The 24,422-nt window shown below is 41.5% G+C and overlaps 1 pseudogene; it reads left to right on the forward strand.

Moving 5' to 3' along the window:
* Positions 1-1,002: 1,002 nt before the first annotated feature.
* LOC102563551 (large ribosomal subunit protein uL10-like) lies at positions 1,003-1,941 on the forward strand (annotated as a pseudogene).
* Positions 1,942-24,422: the final 22,481 nt, after the last annotated feature.

The raw sequence follows: 24,422 nt of genomic DNA on the forward strand, positions 1-24,422 counted from the left end.
AACGATGGGTCTGGCATTCAGGTGCTTGAGGCACCCAGAAGGACAAGTTGCAACTAAACATTCTGTCTGCCCTACATCCCTTGCCCTTTAATTTTTGCATGGTTTTTATTTCCCTCTTGTCAAAATGGCCTTTATTCTCTTGTACATAAAAAAAAACTTCTGTGTTATATGTCAGATTTTTCAGCTGGTGGAAATCGGTGTGATTTCAGGGAAGTCATTGAAGCAATGTCAATTTGTGTTTGAGGGTTTGGTTTATTAAATATTTGATTTAATATCTATTGTGCATTTGTTAGAAACATGTCCCAATCACCTTCCTTTAGGTCCATATCTACAGCTGTCTCCCCTAATTGGGGTAGTCCTCTTTGATATTTCAGTGATGTTGCATCCCAGGGGAATAATAAAGGGAATGTATTGGAACTGTAGCTCTCTACTCGTCTGGTAATGGAAAGTTTGTAAGGACACTGTAAGACATATTCTCTAGTGACAGAAGCCATGTAATACCTCTTATGAGAAAAAGCTTTTAAACTAATAATTTTAGACCTGAAAAAATAAGTTCCTTAAATCCCCCAAAGGGTTTTCTAAAAGCTTCAATCTTTGCCTCAAGCAGGCTAAGAATGTACAATTGCTTTGTACATGTTTTTTCAAATACATGGTGCATCTGGGAGTAAAATCTAATTGTAATATTTGTGGCATGATAATATTATCATTAGCTATTTCAGATGAAAACATATGGCTCCTAGTAAACTTTGCAGATTCTTTAAAGGGGCTAGCAATATGTTTTTCTTTAACAGTGATTTAAAGACTTCTAAATCTGGTTGTTGGAAAAATAGTCAGTTATTGTACAATATGTGGTTATGATGCAACTTGAAAAAAGTTATATCCTAATGTTTTTATCCAGACTTTTTTCTCTATGGAAAGTTATTTAGGTAAAATTATGTGCTCGGGTGGAGGCCTTGCCTCGTCTTTAAGCCATCCATGGCAATCCTTGGCGGCTGCGGTGCGATGCCAAAGGAAGACCAAGCCATATGGAAGTCCAGCTATTTCCTGAAAATCATGCAACTACTGGATGATTATCCAAAATGTTTCATTGTGGGAGCAGACAACATTGGATCCAAACAGATCCAGCAGATCCGCATGTCCCTGCGTGGGAAGGCCGTTGTGCTGATGGGGAAGAACACCATGATGCGCAAAGCTATCCAGGGTTACCTGGAGAACAACCCTGCTCTAAAAAAGTTGCTGCCTCACATACATGGAAACATGGGCTTTGTGTTCACCAAGGAGGATCTGACTGACATCCAGGACATGCTGTTAGCTAACAAGGTGCCAGTGGCAGCTCGTGCTGGTGCCATTGCCCCCTGTGATGTCACTGTGCCAGCTCAGAACACTGATCTGGGTCCCGAGAAGACCTCCTTCCTCCAGGCTCTGGGCATCACTACAAAGATCTCCATGGGTACCATTGAAATCCAGCAATGTGCAGCTGATCATGACTGGAGACAAAGTGGGTGCCAGTGAAGCCACCTTATTGAACATGTTGAACATGTCCCCATTCTCCTTTGGTTATCCAGCAGGTGTTTGACAATGGCAGCATTTACAATCCAGAAGTGCTGGACATCTCTGAGGAGATTCTGTACAACCGCTTCCTGGAAAGTGTTCGTAATGTTGAAAGTGTTTGTCTGCAAATTGGCTACCCAACCATTGCTTCTGTGCCCTATTCTATCATGAGTGAGTACAAGTGGGTCCTAGCTCTGGCTGTGGAGACTGACTACACCTTCCCACTAGCTGAAAAGGTCACGGCCTTCCTGGCTGACCCCGCTGCCTTTGTGGCTGCTGCCCCTGTGGCAGCCGAAGTGGCTGCTCCTGCTGCTGCTCCAGACAAAGAAGAAGTGAAGGAGGAATCGGAGGAGTCTGATGAGGACATGGGATTCAGTCTGCTTGACTGAGTCCTGCCAACACTAGCTCTTGTCACCCACCTGTTTAAGTACAGAAATAAATTACTGATTTAACCCCCCCCCCAAAAAAAAAAAACTAAAGTGCTCATGGGGAAAAAAAGAATAGTTTCAAGACAACTAGATGTATGAAAATTACAAAGTAACTGCAAACAAAAAGACTTTCATGAAAACAATTCATGACAAAATTTAGGAAGACAGATGTTTATGAATAACATTCTAAATGGCTCAAGTCAACTGTGCTATAGATTCTGGTAGATTTCCGACTGAAACATATATGTATCATTGACATTTAATGAACTATTTAATGGAGCTTTGGGGGGGGGGGGAGAGAGAGAGAAAACAACATGTTTTTAGTAAAAAAAAAAAAAAAAATCTATCTTTATGAATTCCTAACCTGTGGAAGATTTTCCATCCAAGTCAGAATGATATATAGCATATAATGACACATTTCTTGGAACTTAAAAATAAATGCCACATTTATATTGCATAAATAACATGCCTCACAGTCAGGGATAACATTTAAAAGTGTAACAAAATGGCCTCAAAGTCAAGAGTTGTCAGTCATCGAGGTAAGTAACAGCTTTGGTTCTGGAGGTAAGGATTTACCTGAATTGACAAATGGAGTTGCATGGAGGGACAATTTAGAATTAAGTGTAAGGAGTTAGACTGCTAAAATTCTTGCAACCACCGCTGGAATAACTCAGCTCAGAATAGAGAGAACTCTTTAGTAGGACAAAACCTAATCTAACTAAACCTGCAAATCTATTTTTTTTTCCAGAAAATCTGCAGTTAAATATTTCCAGTCTTGTAATAGAAGTTCAATACAGCCATTTTCTGTCTTTTATTTTATTTCAAGTGATTTAAAGTGGTCTACTGGATGCTCACAGTTATTTCTTAGTGTTCAATAATACCAATTAGAATGTTTTAAAAATGTCTTTAAGAAAAAAAAATGAGACTACAAAAAAAAGAAATTCCTGTGGTTTACTATTGAAGGTACAGCCAGCTTATATATCCAGTTCCAAGCTTTGATACTGTACAAGGGAAGAAATAGTTAAAAAAAATCAAGTTATGAAGATATCTAGTACAAAAAAAGTTATTAAAATTAAGTATCTTAAAAATCTGTTTTGAAATCTTCTAGAAGCCCTAATAATGGATAGTTATATGTTAGATTAGATTAAGACACTGATGATAGGAACTGTTACAAATACCTATATCAAGAGAGAGAGCTGTCCAGCTTTACTTTACAGTACTGTTATGACCAGCCACTGGCAGAAGCAACTAGCTATTCCTCACCTACTAATCACTGTCTTGTTAGGGTATGCATCACAGAGCATAAGAAAAAAGCTGCCCTTGCCCAATCTAATTATTTCATTGGCATAGATTAGCTTGCATTATTTCACATTCATGTAGTAGATAGGAAAAAATAGGGTATACACTTAGATAATGGATTACGATGGACAAATGCAGGTCTCTATCACTTCTGAGTGTCTGAAATGAGTGCTCAAATGTAGGAGTAAATTACAGAAAAGGAGGTCATTTATACTTGGTAATCACAGTAAATACACAATAATAAAAATTGAAGAGGAGGCTAATGCTTAGATGTGGATATTTATTGTGTTATATAGTAAAGGCCCAGATTATATAGTTAAGTGATATTTAATTCTCTGCTTCAGCAGTCCCTCACAATTGAGGATGATTGTCTTCCATGATTATCTGTGGGTCTGAAGATGGCTGAAAAGGCTGATTCAGGATCAATACACTCTGTTGTAACTCAAGCATGTGTTTCTGTGCTGGGTGGGTGTCTCTGGATTCTTGATTTGGTCCACAGCACTCTGTTTCTGCTGCTCCTGCTTTTCCATCTCCTGTTGTCATCATAAAGTTATAGAGGACTAATATTGATGCAGCTGTCTTCCCAATGGATTTGAAAGCTCTTCTATAGGCAGCATTGATGGTACTTTGCCAATGACTTGAGATGTCTCCTGTATGCTGTCCATGCCTCAGCTCCATACGTTAAGGTGGGAATCACAACTGCTTGATAAGCCATGAACTTGGTTTCAGATCTGATGTCATGATTTTCAAATACCCATGTCTTCAGGCATCCAAAGGCTGCACTTGCACATTGAGACAATTCTGGATTTCTTCATTGATGTCATCCTTCTGCAAGAGATGACTTCTGAGGTACAGAAAATACTCAAAGTTCTCCACTCTCTCACCATGAATCTGAATAACTGGAACTAGGGACTGTATTGTGTCTATATAGCATGCCTCAGGGTGCAGGAGAGGGGAGACAGCATTTTAATTAAAGTGGCTCTCAGGAGTCACTCTAAAGTACCCACAGCATCTTGTGTATTCAGCGCCCTTCATATCAAAGTGATGAAGGGGACACTTTAACTAACTAAAGCTCATTTGATGAGTTTCAGTTAAAGCACCCCCACCATCATTTTGAAGTGTGGGGACAATGAATACACGCGATGCAGAGGCTGCTGGAGCATGCTAATTAGCATGCATTGGAACAGGCACCGAGAACATGTATAGGTTCCCTAAAAGCTTGTTGATGAAGGCCCTTAGTCTTCTGAATGTTGTCAGTCCCATTTTTTTTGTATCCCTTGGTAAAGACCTTGACAATTGCCTAAAGGTGTGCTTCTCAGTAAGCACAGACCTATAGCATCATCAGTATACTGGAGCTCATTGATTGAGGTCGGGGTGGTCTTCATTTTGACTTGGAGTCAGCTGAGATTAAGCAACTTACTATCCATTCAGTGGTTTATCTCCACTCCAACTGGAAGCGTGTTGATCTTTTTAAAATATATTTATAAATCTCAATAGAAATAGTGCAAACAAATCACTTAATATTTTATAACTCTTTCAATCTGAGGATTTTAAAAGATTCAAAATACTTTATGAATGTTAATGAATTTATAGTCAAAACAGACATATAGGTTAAAAATGAAAACAAAAACATAAGTAAAGTGGGCAAGGTCTAATATCAAGGGGGGGGGTGGTCTGGGTGGGGAGGTAATCATTTTTCAAAATTAGGTGCCTAAATCCATACTGGGGCATCTCTGTACATATGAATTGATTTCTAAAGGTGTAGGATGACAACAGGTCTCAGGTAAGTGGGTGACCTGAAAGAAGCACAAGCAGGAGGGGGCAACAGGAGAGGCTTTTCCATTCTTCCTAAGAAAGTACAGTAATCAATTAACTACCTCGGGTGTCTGCACATGAGTGCATGGAGCCTCGGAAACAACCAGGAAGAACTGGGATTTCTTGCACAGTCAAAGAACTATATTGTGATTGGAATAACAGATTTGGTGGGATAGTTCGTATAACTGGAGTACTGTCAAGGATGAGTATAAACTGTTCAGGCAAACAGGCAGGGGAGAAGAGGAGAAGTTTCATTTTATGTGAAAGAGCTGTATGATCTCTCAAAGGTATAATATGAAAAATGAGACACACCTGTTGAAATTCTCTGTGTTAGGGTCAGAGGGGCAATTATGAAGAGTGATATCATGGTGGGGTTCTGCTATAGGCCACCAGTCCAGGAGGATAAGGTAGATGAGACTTTCTTCAGATAGCTAGTGGATGAGACCCTAGTTCTCATGAAGGACTTCAGTCATCCTGACATCTGCTGGAAGGTCAATATAATAGTACACAAGCAATCCAGGAAGTTTTTGGAATGTGTTGGGGACAACTTCCTGGTGCAAGTGTTGGAGAAGCCAACTAGAGGCTGTGCTCTTCTTGACCTGCTGCTCACAAACAGGGAAGAATTAGTGGGGAATGTAGTAGTGCAGGGATTTTCAACCTTTTTTTAACCGGGTCTCTGTGATCCCTATAAGATTGTATTGCTTGTTAGTATGAGGGCCAGTTCCTTGTGCTTGTTTCCCATGCTTCTGGCATTAGTATACAGGCAACTAAGCTTGCCAATGGAGGCCCTAGGCTTTCTGGTAAGCAGTAGAATAATGTGTCCATTGGCTGGTGTCGGAGAAGGCTTCCTAGTATACCCTGGGATGCTGGTTTTGAGGTTGCCATTTCTTAGGTTTGTGTTGGTGGTTGATATTTAATATCACCTGACCCTCTGCTTTCAGGGATAAGAACAGGGAGTGCCCAGGCAACAGGGGTTTAATGATCCTAGATTGTACTCTGCTGACTTGCTCTTCTCTTAACCTGCTGATATCCTGATTTGGTACATCCCTGGACTCTGCTGGCCTCTTCTGACCCTGGCTTTTACCTTAACCCTGTAACTGTGATCTATGGTTGGTCCCTAGGTCAGGATGTCCATGTCCTGACACTGACAACTGGCATTGTTTGTTCCTGCTCCACACTTCAGAAGCAATGAGGCTATAGCCTCGTCTACCATCCTTACTAACTGCAGAGCATTTCTGGAATACAGAAGAAATGATATAGGAGTCAAGAGTATTCTTTTGTTGCAAAGAAGGCTAACAGCCTACTGGGCTGGATTAGTTGGAGTGTTGCCAGCAGATTGAGGGAACTGATTCTTCACCTCTATTCAACATGGATGAGGCCACATCTGGTGTACTATGTCTAAGCTTGGGCCCCCCACTACAAAAAGGATGTAGACAAACTGGAGAGAGTCCAGCAGAGGGCAACAAAAATGGCTAGGGGGCTGGAGCACATGATTTACGAGGAGAGGCTGAGGGAATTAGGTTTATTTAGTCTGGAGAAGAGAAGACTGAGAGGGGATTTGACAGCAGCCTTCAACTATCTGAAGGGTGGTTCCAAAGAGGATGGAGTTAGATTGTTCTCGCTAGTGGCAGATGACAGGACAAGGAGCAACAGTCTCAAGTTGCAGCAAGGGAAGTTTAGGTTAGAAGAATGTTTTCACTAGGAGGGTAGGAATGCACTTGAACAGGTTACCCAGAGAGGTTGTTGAATCGCCATACTTGAAGGTTTTTAAGACCTGGCTAGACAAAGCCTTGTATGGGATGATATAGTTGGGGATGGTCCTACACTGAGCAGGGGATTGAACTAGATGACTTCCTGAAGTCTCTTCCAACCTTAATTTTCTATGATTTAAAATTATGTCCCTGTATTGACTTGGCTAAGGCTGCTTGAAAATTCTTTGATAAAGCAAAACTAGAATTCATTTGTCTTCACTCTTTTTCTTTTCTTTAAGCCTTAGAAGCTTAAGAATTTTGTACACTGCATTGGAAGTTAATCATTGTAGCTTAAGTGAACAATATTTGTCCTACACTGCTCATTTGACAAGTTTCCTTCCTTACACTGTTTGTCTTTTAGAGGGTATCTTAACCATAAACCTATATTGTACCCAATTTTTTACATGGTTTTTGTTGCAGCAATGTTTCTGCAGTGAATGTAAGTCCCATCATTTACATCAGGGGCTTTAAAAACAGAAAATCAAATGCCCACCAACTGAAAATGTGTGGTTGGTACCAAACTGAACAATGTTTACAACCTGAAACTGTACACTGTATGTAACCTAGTTGATTACTTGTTTTTTAATGGCCAGAGATCCTGGTTTTCTCTGATGAAATAAAATCCCCAATGATCAGATTAAAAAAGGTAACCCAAAATCCAAAATGTTCCGTGATTAAAATGAAACACTACAAATATAATGATATGTATATAGTGGTGTTTCATTTTAATCATGGAAAAATGTAGATTTTGGGTTACTTTTTTAAATCTGAACATTGGGGATTTTTTTAATCAGAGAAAACCAGGATCCCTGATAATGACACCCAGAGCCATGTTAAAAGATAGAAGGTTTTGGAAATAAGGGTTACAGCAAATTATGTGCTTACTGTGACCTTGTTCTTTTATTGAATAGAACAATACATGTCTTCTTAGTGTTTACTTATAATCATGTGTGTTTTCTTTTAATAAAGAGATGAGGGAATTGAGGTGTATCTAATGATGATCATGATGTAGATACTTAAACCAAACAGAGATAATTTTAAACATTTAAACTGGATAATTATTCTCCCCATGATATGCACTGACTTTTTTAGTTGCAACCCTATATGTGATGATTAGGGAATCAAAGGACTGTGCTAGACAAGCATGAGTTTATGTTGAAGGATTTGTATGTCGGGGGGGGGGGGGGGGGGGGGGGGGAAGCCACCAGAATGCTACAATTTACTGCAGCTAACTAAAATAGACTCCATCACAAATTTTAATATTTAGAAAAATATAAAGTAGGGACTTGTCTATCGCTTTTTCTCCTCTAAAAAAATCTCCCCAGTTTAAGTGAATATATATTGATTTTGACTGCAGCTTCTTTCAAACAGGCCAAGGGTAATCAAAAGGTAATCAAAAGGGAAGGAAATGTGTTGTCTCATTTGACATAGCATTAATTAATAATTCATGGAGGGCTTCTCCTAACCTACTGCTGACAATGGTGAGCAGGGTTTTTATTAATTTTAAAGCCCTAGAATAGAAATTGTGCTGTTTAAATTATCTTCTTTAATTTCTGTGCTTTTTATGTTTGAAGCACTGATAACAATTAAACTGTCCAGTAAAGAAAAAGCGTATGTATGGTGTGATTCTCAGTATCATGCCAGAATTGTTGCCAGGCTGAGTTTATCAGAGAAGATGAATTGACCCTGGAACTTGAATTAAAAAAAAACCAAAACAAATTATATTGCAGTACTGGTACTTAGAGCAAAATATAATATTACTGAAGGCTGTATATTCAAAAGTGAAGCCTGTCTTTTGTAAGCAGTTTGCAAATGTATGAATTGTGTACACTTTTACCTATACAACTGACTGGCAGAGCCCAGTAAGTGGTGTGGATAGGGGTGCGGGTATCCAGATTCATGCATGCAATTTAATTTAGCAGATGAAAAAATATGGGTTCCAAAACTGGAATCACATTGAAAGTATTATGCCGTATTTAATAGGTGACCTCCATTTTCCTGATCTACTTTGTGGGGGGAAGGAGGTTCAAAAGCCTTTGAAGTCAGCCTGAGTCTAGTCTAAGTGAAGCCTTCCCAGTTACTTCTATGGGAGCAGAGTTATGCCAAAGTCACTTCTTGCACTTTTTTGCACTGATTTGCACCCTTGAAATTTTAAGTGCTTTCCAATTAGACCAAAAATTTATTTTAAAGAAATCTCCTTGATTCAGGGGAAACTGGATCTGAAATAGCTCCATCTTGACACAATACATTTCCAAAGCTAGTCTGAAATGCATATAAATTGTATCATGCTGTTTCCAGGCATGATGAGAATAGGCCATGTAAAATCCCATTACTAAATTTCTTGGAACTGTGAAATGTATTCCTGTCTTTAGGGATACTTGTATTGTGACTATGAAATCCTAATTCCTTTCTATTTAAACTCCCTGCTAAGTTTGACTTAATTATTTAGTCACATCCTAGAACTCCTGCAGGAACCTCCTAAATATCATGGCATGAATACAGCATTCAATTTTCAGGCTGCATTGTACCTACCCATTCTCAAAAGCACATTGTATCTAGCATGAAGGAAACAGAGGATCATTATGATTCTGTGTTTAACTATTTCCTCTCTGTAATCTTTTACAGAAATACCTTAATAGAAACTGCTCTGCAGTGTTACATACCAAAACAATGTAAAGTACATCATCTATGTAAAAATAGCTTGCAATGTAGGTGTAAGAAGATAGGACTTGTATCTCTTTTTCATATGTTATAAGGATTATGGGCTTTGTTACACAGTAATTTTGGGCAGCTCCAGGAGCTCTTAACCCCTAGATTGTCCACACATTAACCCCTGAAACTGGTTTTAAGCACTTCTTATGTGGCTCAAAGTTATGTCACTCCAGGGCAGGATTATCTATGATCTGTGCTACCCAGCTCATGTTATGACTAAGATGTAGGAACTTTAGCCTACGCCTTATTGTAAACACTCCACCTGTCCCCCCTGCCACCCCCCCCACTGGCCCAGATTGGTCCCACTGCCTCTCCCTGCCAGCACCCTGGATCCTCACCCACTGTCTGCTCCCCCCGGCTGCCCTCTAGGCCCTTGCTGACCCGAAGTGCGACTTCTCCAAACTTGAGCTAGCACTAACACTGATCAACATTTGTGTGGTTCACAGTGGGTGCATCTACGCATGCAGTTAGCATGGAGCAATAAACTCCAGCACAATTCATACCCATATCAGTGGCTACCAGGTACAGCATATACATGTGCACCCAGGACCACAGCAGTTAGAGCTGAGGTGGAGCAGCCCCAGGCTGGCAGCAGGCTTGGGGGTCAGCCCTAGGATCCAGATCATAGTGTTGGGTGGCAGAGGGACTGGCTAGGACACAAGAGTGCTACAGTGTGGGACTGGCTACTAGGCAGCCCCCACATTGTAGCACCCTTGTGACCCAGCCAACCCTAGTCGCTATGTACAAGTGCACTGAGGCAGTGTAAATTACTCCATTGTAGAATAGTACTTGTCCTGGACAGTTCTATCCATTGCCAGAGTTAATTAATTTACTGCACCCTAATATGGGTGCATGTGTAGATGGCGACACTTGACGGCAGGGCTAATTAGTCAATTCCACAGTAAAGCAGACATGTGGATGTACCCAGTGTAAAATGTAATAAGGCCCTCTCTGCATCTAAGTGTATCTTTTTGTCTGTCTTATGTTTTGCACTTTTGGTCACTTTGGAAATGTTTGCACTGGTTGGAGAAATGATCCTTTGATCCTAAATTATGTACGTTTACACAGCACAGGGCAGTGCTATGCAGAGATATCTGAGAGTTTAGGTAGACAGAACAGTGTACATGGCTTAGCACAATTCTCTGCCCATTTCTAATTAGCCAGGAAAGAGCCATGCTAATGCAACTGTATTGCTTCCAGTATCTGATCAAACTCATTCAGAGCCAGTTGGATTATGCTTTTGCAGCACTGCATTCTGCCATATAGATGAATCCTTGATGGACTAATAACATTAGTAGAGTCCAAATTGTGACTAATAATTCAATAAATGTCAGGGCATGAAATATTTAGTGAACTATTGGTTGCTCTGTTTTTCAGCATGTTTGCAAATAACTTGTTTCAATTCACTGATTAATACTTTGGATAAAAGAGGTCCCCGTTAAAAATGCAGTCACTTAATAAATGTGGCAGGGCTCACAATGTACATGATTTACAAGCTAATACACCAAAACCAAAAATGCCTAGTTTATATTATTATTTTTTTATTTTCAGTTTAAAAGGAAAACTTAATTTTTATCTTAATGCATAAGAATATTGTTTGCCAAGAGAAAAGCTAATAGAAAATACTTCTTTTTAACACCAAACCCCTCCCCCCCCCCCCCAAAAAAAAAAACCCCAAACCCCCAAACCAAATATGGACACCTATTTTAAGTTATTCTTATATATCCTTTTTGGCAAAAATCTGAACGAAGTCCAACATTTTAAAATTTGTTTTTGGGTCACCTACATCACCTTTATTTTAGGTTCACTTTCCTACTTTGTTGCCTGATGTTGTGTGACATGAAAATCATCACTTAAATGTTTAGGTTTAGTATCGCCACATTAACAAGCATTAGCAATTACATTTAAATTGTTGCTCAAATGCACTTACTAATGTGGCGATACTGATGGACCTGCAATGTTTCATACACGTACATAAATCCTAATTTACAACCAAAGGCCAAAACAAACAAAATTGTTAAATGAATAAAATACTGTCACACTTTCTAAAAGTTTTAATGTAAGGTTAATAACCTGAATTTAGCAACAGAATTTGCTGAGGTATTTTGCTGTGTTTCTTCAGCCCCTTTCCTCAGCCTTAGAAATGCATTCATGGAACATGCAGAGTTACACTAGAAAAACATGACGTCTTGTCTATGCTTAGCACTTCTCTTAGTTTATCTTAAATCAGTTTTTAAAATAAGTTGTTTAAACTTACACAAACCCCTATGCAGACATTCTAATTTCAGTCTGAGAAGCTTTTCTTAATACATCTTAAAACCATTCCTAATCAAATTTTAAGGCTAGCTCAAGATGAGCTGGATTTATAGTGATTTGAGTGCCTATAATGTAGGCACTATAATGTAGGTGCTTGAACCACTTCCGATGGCAGGCTATTCTAGACCTTGGGGGCTCAGACAGTAAAGAAATACTTCCCTATGTCCAGTCTGAAACGGTCTTGCAGGAGTTTATAACCGTTCAACCTTGTCATCTCTTGGGGTGCTCTGGTGAACAAACGTTCCTCCAGATCCTGGTGAACACCCCTGATAAACTTATAGGTGGCCATCAGATCACCCCTGAGCCTGAGCTTTTCCAGGCTAAAGAGCCCCATAGCTCTCAGCCTGTCATTGTAAGGTCTGTTTTCCTGACCTCTGATCATGCGTGTGACTCTTCTCTAGACTCTCTCAAGCTTCTCCACATTCTTTTTGAATTGTGCGGCCCAAAACTGGACGCAGTACTCCAGTTGCGTCCTCACCAAGGCCGAGTATGAGGGGAGAATGACGTCCCGGGATTTGCTTGAGAAGCATCTATGGATACAAGCCAGCATTTTGGTCGCTTTACTAGCCGCAGCATTGCATTGAAGGCTCATGTTCATCTTGTGGTCAAAGATGACCCTCAAGTCTCTTTCTTCCATAGTACTAGCCAGTGTAGCACTGCTGAGCCTATAAGGGTGCTGCAGGTTTTTCCTCCCAAGGTGGAGAACCTTGCATTGTTCAGTGTTAAACACCATCAGGTTCTCATCCACCCATTTCCTGAGACTGTCCAGGTCAGCCTGGATCACCCTCCTGTCTTCAGGTGTGGATGCTTTGCCCCAAAGTTTGGTGTCATCGGCGAACTTGGCCAGTCCGCTTCTGACTCCAATGTCCACGTCATTAATGAAGATGTTGAACAATACGAGTCCAAGAACAGAGCCTTGGGGGACCCCACTGGTCACAGGGCACCATGATGATTGACTTTCATCAATCACCACCCTCTGGGTCCAACCATAGAGCCAATTTCCCAGCCAGTGGATCGTGGTGGACCCAAGGCCACAATTGGCTAGTTTCACCAAGAGGTGATCATGGATTACTAGATCGAAGACTTTTTTGAGGTCAAAATATATGACATCAATTTCTTCTCTCTTGTCCAGGTGATAGGTCGCCTGGTCATAGAAGGAAATGAGATTGATCAAGCAAGACCTACCCGCAACAAACACGTGCTGGCTATCCCTTAGGATGTTGGTGTTGGCCAGTCCATTATGGATGGCCTTTCTAAAAAACTTTTTCTAAGACCTTCCCCAGGATAGAGGTCAGGCTGGGCCTATAGTTTGCCAGATCCACTTTCCTCCCTTTCTTGAAGATAGACACCACATTGGCCTTCTTCCAGTCTTTGGGCACTACACTAGAGTGCCAGGAGTTCTCAAAGATCCATGCCAGAGGCTGAGCTATGATGCTTGCCAGCTCCTTGAGTACCCTGGGGGTGTAGATTGTTAGGGCCAGCTGACTTGAAGGTATCCAGCCTCTCAAGGTGTTCCTTCACGAGGTCAGCATTGATGGAGGGCAGTGAATCTCCCTTACCTGGACTTCCCTGTTCCATAGTGGGCACGGGCATCCTATGGGACTGATGAAAGACTGATGCAAAGTACCCATTTAATAGGTGGGCTTTTTCCTGGGTGTCAGTTTTCAGATGTCCCATCTGGTTTAGCAGGGGTCCAATGTTGCCCTTGCTTTTACTCTGGCTCCCCACATATCTGAAAAAGGACTTTTTATTGTATTTGATACTCGAAGCTAGTTGGAGTTCAGTTGCAGCCTTGGCTTTCCTGGTTTGCTCCCTACAGGACCGGACCAGTGCAGAATATTCCTCCTTGGAGATGAATCCCACCCTCCATCCTTTGTAGGCCTTTATTTTTAGCCTCAGGATGTCTGCTAGATCCCTGGAGAGCCAGGGAGGCTCCTGTGCCCTCTTGCTGCCTTTCCTCTGAGATGGAATAGAATTAGCTTGTGCATTGAGGATCGCTCCCTTGAGGAGCAACCACTCTTCCTGAACTCCCCTCCCCCTGGGGTCGTGGTCCCTTAAGGACTCATTTACAAGCCTCCTGAGCCTGTCAAAGTTGGCTTTCCTGAAGTGAAGGACTTCAGTGTTGCTGACTGACTTGCCAGCTTTACAGCAGATGGTGAAGGTGATCAGCTCATTGTCGCTGTCACCCAGCTTCCCATCAATCACTAGGTCACCGATTCAGTCATCCCCAGTAGCCAGTACCAGGTTGAGCAGTGCTTTACCTCTTGTTGGCACATAGACTTCTTGAGTCAGGCAGAGGTCATCCATGCATGCTAGGAAGCTTTGCGACTACTCGGATTTTGCTGAGTGATCCTCCCACAAGATGTCTGGGTAGTTGAAGTCACCCATAGATTCATAGATGTTGGGGTCAGAAGGGACCTCAATAGATCATCGAGTCCAACCCCCTGCATAGGCAGGAAAGAGTGCTGGGTCTAGATGACCCCAGCTAGATGCATATCCAACCTCCTCTTGAAGACCCCCAGGGTAGGGGAGAGCACCACCTCCCTTGGGAGCCCATTCCAGACCTTGGCCACTCTAACTGTGAAGAAGTTCTTCCTAATGTCCAGTCTAAATCTGCTCTCTGCTAGCTTGTGGCCACTATTTCTTGTAACCCCTGGGGGCACCTTGGTGAATAAATCCTCACCAATTCCATTCTGTGCCCCCGTGATGAACTTATAGGCAGCCACAAGGTCGCCTCTCAACCTTCTCTTGTGGAGGCTGAAAAGGTCCAGGTTCTCTAGTCTCTCCTCATAGGGCTTGGCCTGCAGGCCCTTAACCATACAAGTGGCCCTTCTCTGGACCCTCTCCAGGTTATCCACATCCCTCTTGAAGTGCGGTGCCCAGAATTGCATGCAGTACTCCAACTGCGGTCTGACCAGTGCCCGATAGAGGGGAAGTATCACGTCTTTGGATCTATTCGTCATGCATCTGCTGATGCACGCTAAAGTGCCACTAGCTTTTCTGATGGTTTCATCACACTGCTGAATCATGTTCATCTTGGAGTCCACTAGGACTCCAAGATCCCTTTCTGCTTCCGTGCCACCCAGCAGGTCATTTCCTAGGCAGTAGGTATGCTGGACATTTTTCCTCCCTAGGTGCAGCACTTTGCATTTCTCATTGTTGAATTTCATTCTGTTGTTTTCTGCCCACTTGTCCAACCTATCCAGGTCTGCTTGCAGTTATTCCCTGCCATCCGGTGTGTCCACTTCTCCCCACAGTTTTGTGTCATCCACAAACTTGGACAGAGTACACTTCACTCCCTCGTCCAAGTCACTGCTGGAGCATGCAGCCACAGCCAGTTACCAGGCAAAGTCCTGGTCAAGCTCTTGACTTTGGGTGGGAGGTCTGTAGTAGACTCCCACTGTTGTGTCCCCTGTACCATGTTCCCCATTTATTTTATCCCACAGTGTCTCCAGTTGTCCACCCTGGTTGCCAACATCAGCTTGCAGGGACACGTAGCTTTCCTTAGCATAGAGAGCTACACCCTCACCCCTTTTATCTACTCGATCTCTCCTGTACAGAGTATAGCTGTCTATACCCGTGGTCCAGTCATGGGTGGAGTCCTGCCAGGTCTCCATTATCCCTATGACATAATAATTATATGTGTTAAGCAGGAGGACGTGTTCCTCCTGCTTATTACCCGAGCTCCTGGAGTTTGTGTACAGGCAAGCAAGTGTCCCCTTGGGGGCTCTTGCCTTGCCCACAGATTGTACCAGGGCTGGGGCAGGGGTGGCTTCCTTTAAGTGCCTTGGCCTGCTGACTTTGCAACCATTGCTCAGTGTGCCAGCAGTGGTAGTCCCCCTGTCCCCCACTGGGCTTAGTTTAAAACCCGGTGGAGCAGGTCAGCCAGTCTGGCTGAAAAGAGCCTCCTCCCCAGCGGAGAGAGGTGGAGGCCATCTCTTTCCAGCGCTTACTGCCTCTCTCAACAAAAAGCGGGCTGTGGTCATGGAAACCACATGATGACACCAGCGCTGATGACACCAGCGCTGCAGTCTTTAGTTCACTACCTGAATCCTCCTCTCCCTCCTCAGCCCATACCCTGAGACTGGGAGGTTTGAGGACAACACCACCTGTGACCTCAGACCCTTTAGCCCTGCTCCCAAATCCCTGTAGCATGTCATGACCCAGCTGGGAGCACTCCGAGCCCTGTCATTGGTGCCCACATGAATAAGGAGCATGGGATAGTGGTCTGTGGGCTGGAGAAGCTTAGGGATCTTCTCCACAATGTCTTGGATGCGGGCCCCTGGGAAGCAGCAGACTTCCTGGGCTAAGGGGTAGGGGCAGCAGATTACCCCCTCAGTCCCGCTCAGGATGAAGTCTCCCACAACAAACACTTTACGTTGTGTCTTGGGGAGAGTGGTGGTGGTAGCTGCAGTTGAGCCTGTGTTGCCTGAGGAAGCTGGCAACTCAGCAGTCTCTGCTGGGGCTGCAAGAGGTTCATACCTGCTGCCAAGCTCTGGCGGGGCAGGGGCCTTGGTGCGGCAGGCTTTAGGGCCCTTAACCACCTTGGTCCATCCCCTTGACTGGACAGAATGGGAGGTCCTGGAGTCCTCCCTTGTCCTGGAGGGAGACCGTGGTCTACCCTCTGGCTCCCAGGGCAGAAGGGCCTGGCAGTAGGAGTCTATCTCCTGCTCGCAGTCCTTGATGGCATGCAGTCTCTGGACTGTGGCCTGGAGCTCCTCCAGCTGGCACGCCAGAGACCCCAAAAGGGAGCAGACCCCACAAGGGGAGGTAGCCATGCTCCCAGGCCCGAGCCTGAAAAAGAGACAGGCAGCCCCTGCAGCTGAGAGCCAGGGGCTCCGTCTGCATGGAGCCCAGAACCATGGGTTCTGTCTGGGTGGTCATCTCTGAAGGGGGGTGCTGGGGGGGGGGGGCTGCAGACCCCCTAATGTTAAGCCTGAATCGATCTTCCAGGAGCTTGTGGCCATTACTCCCTGTTTTCCCCTTGGGTGTCCTGATGAACAGTTGTTCACTGAGCCCTTGATGTACTCCCCTAGTGTAGCGGTAAGCTGTTACCAGGTCCCCGCTCAGCCTTCTTTTCCGCTGGCTGAAGGGTCCCAGATCTCTCAGCCTTTCCTCATTGGCTTGCCTTTTAAGACTGATTATATGGGTGGCTCTTCTTTGGAATCTCTCAAGCTCGTCCACATCCTTGTTAAAGTGTGGTGCCCAGAACTGGATGCAGTACTCCAGCTGTGGTCTCACCAGTGCTGAGTAGAGCAGAAGAATCACAACCTTGGTTTTGCTGGAGATACATCGATTGATGCATGCCAGAGTATTATTTGCCCTACTGGCTACAGCATCACACAGCCAGCTCATAGTCATACTGTGGTCTATTATTGCCCCCAGGTCCCTTTCATTCTTGATGCTATTCAGTTTGGTGTTGCCAAGCCTATAGGTGTGTTGTGGATTTCACACCAGTGTAGTTAAATTGTAGTAATAGTTTTAGTTAAGCCATTGTGATTTAGTGTGTAAACAATCCTGCAGCCTCTCAACTATTTGTTGACTTAATGGAATTTGAGTATATTTCATAAGATTGGAACCACAATTATTGCCACATTAATTTAAAACAGTTTGGGGTGAAAAACAAGGCCTACATTATAAATCCTATGGGGCACTTTTACACGTGTTCCAGGGTTGGAAGGCTCTGAAAGCCACTATAATTTAAGTACTGCATCTTGTGTATCAGTGTCCCTACACTTCAAATTTGTGGTGGGGGTCCTTGAACAAAAGCTCATTTGATTATCTTTACTTAAAGCGCCTCTAGAGCACAGTAATTACCATGCTCCAGCAAACTTGATTGATCGTAATTACAGCATGTTGGAGCAGCTATGCTCATGTACAGGCACCCATAGAGTTTGGCCTGTGTAGGATGACCAATCATGCAGTTTATATAAGGTCAATGGAGAAAAACAGAGAGTCATTTCTCTATCCTATGGGTTCTGCTATTCAATAAGATAATCAAGTGCATACAGAACTTTTAAACATGCCACTGTCCCCATTTACTACAATTATCAAACCCTAGGAACACCTTTAAATATCTTCCTGAAATCCAAGCAATATTTACATCAAACAAAGATGAGAAATCAGAATGTTCTTCTATATTTGCCACTGTTTTCCATAATACTTGATTTTCCCAGGTAATGAGCCCATCTGAAATCAGCTCTTTACTCTTCTCTATTGACCATGGTCAATTAATTCATAAATTGGTTTGAGAATTTTAAAAAGTAATTAGTATAATGCAAGTTGAAAAAATTCTAAATACATCTCTAGTTAGGAAGCACCAACTCCTTGAAGATCTAGATTTGTTAAGCCTCTAGGCTCTTTTGCATTTTTGTATGTGTAAAAATAAAGGGAAACCTCCTAACGTCCGTTAAGTAACATTAGTGATTCAAATGTTTTCTTCTGTGCTGCTTTAGATTCAGATAGTTCTCTAATTAGTTAGGACAATAATTAATATAGCTGTTGTGTAATAGAAGTTCCCCTGCTTGACAGAAAAATTACCTCTTCATAATAGGCAATGAATGTGAATATGTCACAAAGGACCATTTTCAAACTAAGGTAATGTTTTTGTTGTTTTGTTCTTGGTGCTAGGGGTTCAGCAGATAATATTTAATAGCCTTTGGCACCTAATATTGCCTAAAGCTCTAGATCCCATCGCACATCTAATATTTAATAAAACACCATTAATTCTTAACCTCTTTCACTAAACAGGACTTTCATAAGGCAGTAAAATGTAGAGACATCACAAATACCTGGGATCTTTTACCATATATGCATGTTTAGGTTTGTAGCCAGCATCAAGAAGGAAAATGAGGGACAAAAGGCATTGTGCACACACTGTAATACACATTAACAGGGTGTCTATCAAAAATAAACAAAAATGCAGATGGGATTTTAATGGAAGAATTTTCAAAAGCCTAAACATAAATGAAATATAATATACTGAACTATGTACAGAATAAATTATGTTATACTATTTATAATTCTTGTACTATATTACTTTCTTATCTTTTGTTTTGATTTTCATTCAGTAGGGCCACAAACCACTTTGCAAACCTCTGTATGAACAACTGATCAAAAGAGAAAATATATTGCTGAAATACTGTGATGTTGGTTTCAGAGGTTCTCTCCTTTGACTATGGGTGAAAAGTAGTTTTGCAGACTATGTGGCGCTAGGCTACATGTAAGATCTGCTGGTTCCAATGTTGAATTAGTTGAAACAAAGGGATTCTGGGAGATGTAGTCTGAAGATATTGGTGGAAAGCATAATGTAGTAACCATAGCTTGAGAGAGCCAAGAATTCTCAACAATCACTATGTAAGGCAAACAACTGATGAAAGACCAAGGTAATATGTATATGGGATTAAGTTCTATATATGTGTTCATAAAGTTCTGATGTTCATATAGTGCCTTTATTATACATTCAGATCATTAAATTGGTTTAATTTCTTTTAACTTCATTGTCTGCCGCCCATGTCTGGATGAGATGTGTATAGTCTGCTGTGAGAACTATCATTATTCTTAAAATCACACACCACTTAACTATATTGTATTTGTATAAGAAGTCTGATAATGTAATATCACTTGCTCATCATTAAGAAGGGAGAAATCTTACTAGGATTTCTGGCCAAGATTTTCTTAACTGTTTGTTCCTTTCATGTATCACCCATAATTCATACCTTTGCCATGAATAATACACTCCTTAAAGAGGTTATTTAGTCTGATTACTAAAAAAAATAGAGATAATTTCTAGTTTGAAGGGTGACCCTAGGAGCAAGACTGTTTAAGTGCTTATCTGAACAAAGTAAAATGCCTCCTGGTACTTATCTTGCCTAAGCAGAAGAAGCCTTTGATCTAAGATGGTAAAAATGGTGATGTTTTATACCTAGCAGTCATGTTACCCAAGAGCAAGTGAAATTCTCCTTTTGACTGGAGAACCAAAGCACTACAACCACATCAAGCTATCCTTCCACAGGAATAAACTGCAGGTGCAATGGTAAACTGAGTCACAGCATAAATCATACCAATATAGTAATAGCTATCCTCATTAGCATATGTTTTCATGGATTATCTTAGGCATAGCCCCATGAATTGTTGATTAGAACTGTACTATAGAAGTACTTCTTTGAACAACTAAGAAAACATCTAGGCAAAATTTTTCTGATAAAATGAAGCTTCATAAAAAATAAAATATTTTTTTATGAAGCTTCATTTTATATATCTTCAGTGCGGCTCTATATATAGCTCTTAACATTGTCTAAGATAAATAAGGTAGATTCCTATTGAAATATATATTTTATTAGGATATATCGGAATGTTTCTAATATATAGCAATCTACTTTATTTATCTTAGACAATGTTAAGGGCTATACATAGATCCACACTGAAGGTCAGTTCAAAAGATAAAAGTTTAAGAACATACAACAATTGAAAGCTGAATTTATACAAAATATACAATGACCTGAATGTGTGTGTGTGACACACACATATATATACATGCATGCATAGATACACATATATGTCCCCCAATATATAGAGAGACAGAGATCAGTGTAATTTAAGTTAGTCACTATCCAGTGATTTGTTTTTCATATAGCTGACAGTGCTGATTGTGACAAAACCCCACAGAAATATAATAGCTAAGAAATCTAGATTTGATTACTAGCATTTAATTCCATATATATTAAAAATTACTAACTAACAATTACTGATTAAAAAATTACATAGAGGATAACTAGCATATGACCATATGAGACAGCAATTCAGGTTTGGGGTTTTTTGGGGGGTTGAGGGGGAGGTTGGTGGGGGGGGGTTTCCACTGGGGAGTGGGAATTAATATCTGAAAATGTGATTCCTAACAGCTGCAGAATTATGATGCTCAACAACTCACTTGCTCAGTAAAAATTAAACGCTCATTTTTTTCATACTAGGGCTTAGATGTCTTGCTACAATTTTTGACAGCTTAATATGTACTCTTTAAGGATGTTCCCAGTGCTGAATTTTGTGCAAAACTGCAATCCACCGTAGGAATTGCCAGTATTTACAGGGCCTCAACAATTTGCTTAAAGACATTAATACATAATATTTAACTGCTTCTGAGAGAATCTGGATAAGAATCTCAGTAGGACCCTTTAGTGTACTGCCAATTTTAAATCTTTTCTTCTAAAAATTTGAGACCAAATTCTGTGTGTCAGACATATGTCACTTAAAAAAATGTCAGCAATTTTAGGTTCAAGTGTAGTTCTTTTCATACTACTTATGCTTAAAGATCTAGTTGTGCTTATTATTGTCTTGTACAGGCATTCAGTTTCTCATGGGAGAGTCACCACTTTCCCAGGAAAAATCATGAGTATAGAGATGTTCAGACTTTTTCTCCTGGTGTAAAAATGGTCAGACCAGGAGAAGAATACCTTGGGAACAACCAGGGTTAAATCACTCCCAGAAGAGTTTCTTCTAGGAGAATGAATGTCTGTACAGGCTATGACTCTCTTAGAAGACAGCATAATCCTCTAGCATCCCCTCTCTCTCCACATAGTTGACAGTGTGGCTTATTGGACCTGGCTGTTTCAGCAGGGAGCAGAACATTCCCCTTTTACAATTTCCACTTTGGGCTGCAAGGAAGCACAGGCTAACCATGGGCAGTCTGAGTCAGCCAATGGCTGCCCTATGCACTGCTGCCATATGTCATCAGGTAGACTAAGGGAGCATACTGAGCAGTGTGCACAGGGCCACAATTTTAAATACATCTCCATCCCCCGGTCATCCCTCTCCCCTGGCTACATAGTGTCGGCACTGCAAGATTTCCAGTTTTCGGGGCTTCATCCTTTGAATGTCTGTACAGGTGACTCTGGTAAGTTTTTCTACCAGGAAAACAAACCTTAGAGAATTTTCTCAGATCATTTGAATGTGTGTATGAAGATTGTGTTTTGCTGTAATCAGGAGCTAAACTCTTGTTTGCACAAGCCGTTGAAGCAATCAGCATTAGTTCTCTGAACACCAAACCTAGTGAACAAAAAAGGTATAAAGATAGGTCTGATTACAAAAGTGTTTTATTACCTAGATTAGGACAGAAGGTGATGTTTATTGTTGGTTCTGTTTTCAAACCAAATTGATCCTAAATTCACTGAATATATAAACCAGGGCTGGGGAACCTCTGGGCTGCCAGTCAGCCAGGGACTCAATTTCTCAGCCATCCCTGTCCGCATGGCTTGTGACAGTCTCCTTGGAGACCTCAGCCATACTGGCAGTACACATGGCAGAGCAGCGCAGGGGGCTACTCTGGAGATGCTGGGAACATGGAATGGGGGAAGCTTTCTCCAGAGATGCAATCTGTAACCTGCACGCTCTGGACAGGGACATGCGTGCAGGGGATTGTGGCTCTGCCCTGGCTCCAGACAGGCTGCCACAGATGCAAGAAGCCAGGGCACAGCCAGGATCCCTTGCATGTGTGCTCCTACCCAAAGCATGCAGAGCTCTGGCCTGGCTCCGGAGCAAGCTGTCCCCATCCCATATTCCCAGGAGCTCTGGAGCAAGCCATGTGGGCTGGGGAGACTAGGAAATGGAGTCCCCAGCTGACCAGATCCAGCCAACAGGCCAGACATTCCCCCCCCGCTCCCTGATTTAAACCAATTCAATTTGAATGTCCTTGCAATTGGTCAAATCATTCATATGCTATCCATATTTTTTTATGGCCAGAAGGGATATTTATGATCTTATAATCTTGTCTTCTGCATATCTTAGGACCATAACCTCTTTTTCAGTCAAAACATATCTCTTTAAGCAAAATATTCCATTCGGATTTAAAAATTTCAAATGTTGGAATTCCCATAGTTCTTTAGCCAGCTATCCCATTGATTCATTGTGCTCACTTTTGAAAATGTCCACCTTACTTCCAGCATATATTTGTTTAAATTCAACATCTTTGCATTAGATTATATGCCTTTATACGCTGAGCTGAAAAACCCTCTAAAGCTATCATCAGGCATGTCTACACAAGACGCTACAGTGCCATAGCACTCATTGGCAAAAACCATGATGATGCCACTATGTCACCATAGCAACGTGCTTCCTCGTAATAGCTTGTTGCTATGGTGACATAACAGCCAAAAATAACCACACACAGCCAGCAAGGCACAGAACAGGTTCCAAAACCACTTAGTACTTCCAAAAGGAAGTACTAAATGAAGGTGCAGTAACAAAGGCACTGTATGGCTCCCGGTAGACATGCCTATCATCATTAAGTACCATTTCCATCCATCTTGCTCATTTGCAAAATGCATCAGCGATAATTTTTAAAAAACAGTGAGCACCTTTGTGCAACTCATGTTCAGTAAACTACTTTCTCTCTCCTAGTACTGTTTACTTCAAGGACCAATTAGGTCCAACTACAGTGTGGTTTGAATAAGCATGCAGCAGTTATTCAGTGGCTATAAACTTAATGCACCCTTTTCATATTATCAGCCAGATGATTAGATGGGTTGAAGGTAGGAACCATGCACAAATTCCAAGTGTGTTTCTATTCTCCTCTTGATATACATTAGAAGAACTCACATCAAGCCTGCTTCCTTGCTCACACATGATTAATCATGCTTAGTTTGATGCAACTTACCAATTTTCTGATTAAGAAACTTATTTAATTACAACATTCCTACATGCTACTTGTATGTATTATACCAAGTTTGGTTGTAACATCCAACAGGTTTTCCTCAGCTATTCTACCAATTTGTATTATTTCCATTCATCTCAGGATGTTCTCGAGTAATTCCCAATGTTCTGATCCATTGCTGGTTCCTGCAGGTTTTTAACTGTTCTGACTTCTTACATTCCTTATGGTCTAGAGGTGCCAAACCATATCTATAGTAGTTGAATATTCCCTCCAATTGATTTGTGAGGAAACAAAATTGAAAGGCAGCACTTTTTTCCAGAGATAATCTTGGTCTAGCATGCAAGCTCTACCTGTGATTTAAAGCAGAACATCTTGCACTTCAGATAAAACTTGTTAAAAGGGGATTCCAGCAAAGATTCTCCACTTTTCCTGTCACTGTCAGCATGCCAGTTTTAGATGGCATTTAATTTGCTGACATTCTGAGCTACTGTTACAGATCTCAGTAGTCAAGTCTCATATGACATCTCATAACTGACACACCTAAAAACTTCCACTTCCAATTTATTTAGGTGTCAATATTCTTTTTGACACTCTATACTAAAAAAGCAAGCCCAAAAAGTATACATCCATTTCTATCTACTATAGGTCTGCATTTAAGTTAACGCACTTAAGTGTTAGCTTTAAACGAATGCTCAAGTGTTCTGCTAAATATAGAAAACCTTTAATGTTACATTTTGAAAAGCACTACCACCAATAGTTAGGATGTCAGGATTTGATATTAAAGAAACAGTGTTTAAATGCAACTGGAGTGAAAAAACTTAAGTTGCCACATCATGCACTAATTCCCCCTTTCATTTTTTTTTTCTTCAGATTCATACTTTCCTGATTTTTTTAAAATATTTTTAT

This window comes from Alligator mississippiensis, chromosome 5 (genome assembly GCF_030867095.1).
Source record: "Alligator mississippiensis isolate rAllMis1 chromosome 5, rAllMis1, whole genome shotgun sequence".
NCBI lineage: Eukaryota > Metazoa > Chordata > Crocodylia > Alligatoridae > Alligator > Alligator mississippiensis.